Consider the following 1,910-nt stretch of genomic DNA (forward strand, 5'->3'; position numbering starts at 1 on the left):
GGCTCCGAGAAAGGCCACTTCCAGTTGTGTAACTTGCCGTCTAAGCAGATCCCGTCCAGGTCTTGGAAGGTCTCCCTGTGGAGAGCTGCATCTGGAAATTTCCCAAATCTGAAGAGGTTGCTAAGGGAGTCCTACAATTGCCCTTAACAGGACACAAACACATTGTCAGGTTACAGACACACACACACACACACACACACACACACACACACACACACACACGGTGAGGGATGGGTAGCAGTGGTGGCTCCGTGGCAGAATTCTCGCCTTCCATAAGAGAGAGCCAGCCTCAATTCCTGAACAATGCCTCGCAAGGACAACTGCCCCCGGCTAGTCAGTAGGGTCTTTCATGTGGCTTTCTGCTGAGCTTTCAGCAGAGCTTCCAGCATAAGACTAAGAAGAAAGACCTGGCGGTCTACTTCTGAAAATCAGCCGTTGAAAATCCCATGGATACCATTGGCCCAATGCACCATGGATTGTGAGGTTGCCACAGGACAGGGCAGCCTCTAGTTCCACTGTGCCTGGGGTTGGCTGAACCAGGCATGGAGCAGTGGCCAACTTAATTTCAGTTATTAGCAACCAAAGAAAACACAAATACTACCTGGATATTTTTCTCTGAGTGGGGATTATGCACCCTATGCCTTACAAGTTCATGCCAGTGGCTTTGCCCCTCCTCTTTCATCCACGATTTGTGTTTGCCATCAAACAGAGCCTGACAGAAAATCTCAGAGTCTTCCAGTTACAACATTGCCGGCCTGAAAGGTTTCATATAATGAGGACCACTAAGGATAACAAATGAGTGAATGTATTGAGAAATACAATGAAAAATAAAAGTTGTCAACATCTTTCCCACTTAGCACGCACCTGGAAAAAGCCCCCACTTCAGGTAAGTCTGATACAGTATTGACAGCATTTCTTCTAACATTCAGTTGTACATTTGCTGACAGGAAAGGGAAAGCTCAACTATATGAATAACTCTGTTATGAACAAAGATGTGCCTGGCCCAAGCCATGGTATTTCTGATCTCCTTATACGCATGGGAAAGTTGGACTGGGAATAAGGTAGCCCTAAGAAGAATCTATGCATTTGGATTGTCAGGCTAGAGAAGAATATTTAAAGTACCAGGGACTGCTAAAGGACAAACCAATTCATCTTGGAAGAAGTATGGCCAGAGTGGTCCTCACAGGCAAGGATGGTAAGGCTTTGTCTTACATTCTTTTCAGGAGAGACCAGTCCCTGGAGAAGGACATCATGCTTGATAAAGTGGAGGGACAGCTTACAGGAGGAAGGCCCTCAAGGAGATGGACTGACGCAGTGGCTGCCACAATGGGCGCGGGCTAGGAGCAATTGTGAGGGTGCTGCGGGGCCATGCAGTGTTTTGTTCGGTTGTGTATGGCATCACCAGGAGTCGGAATGGACCCAATGGCACCAAGAACAACCACAAACTTCCCTAATAACCCTCCTGAATCATAAAAGAGAAAGAAGCATTCTGTTGCACCACCAGCGAGAGCAGAACAAAGTTCGTACACGCCTGAGGCAGTGCAGCCTCTGGAAAGTGCTGGTGGCGGGTCTCGCCGCGGTCTGCTAAGCGGGGTCCCCACACCCCACAATGTGTGCAGGAGGACCTACTGGGATGCAGAAAGGACGTGGGAGCACGTGTGTGCTCTAGGTACTCATTTCTTGACTGGGTCCAAAGAGTTCCCTTGCTATTGTTGGTGGCGGTCCAGTCCCTCCTGACTCACGGAAACACCTTCCGCGATGGCGCCAAATGCTGCCCGAGCCTAAACCACCGACAGCGGGGGTTGAAAATCAGACCGTGGGACTCCATAGGGCTTCCATCGGTTCAATTTCAGAAGTAGATCATCAGGCCTTTCTGCCTGTTCACGTTCACTCAATCTTAGCCAAAAGGC

The sequence above is a fragment of the Echinops telfairi genome, unplaced genomic scaffold (assembly GCF_000313985.2).
Source record: "Echinops telfairi isolate 266 unplaced genomic scaffold, ASM31398v2 ScPeMD7_7439;HRSCAF=8477, whole genome shotgun sequence".
Classification (NCBI taxonomy): domain Eukaryota; kingdom Metazoa; phylum Chordata; class Mammalia; order Afrosoricida; family Tenrecidae; genus Echinops; species Echinops telfairi.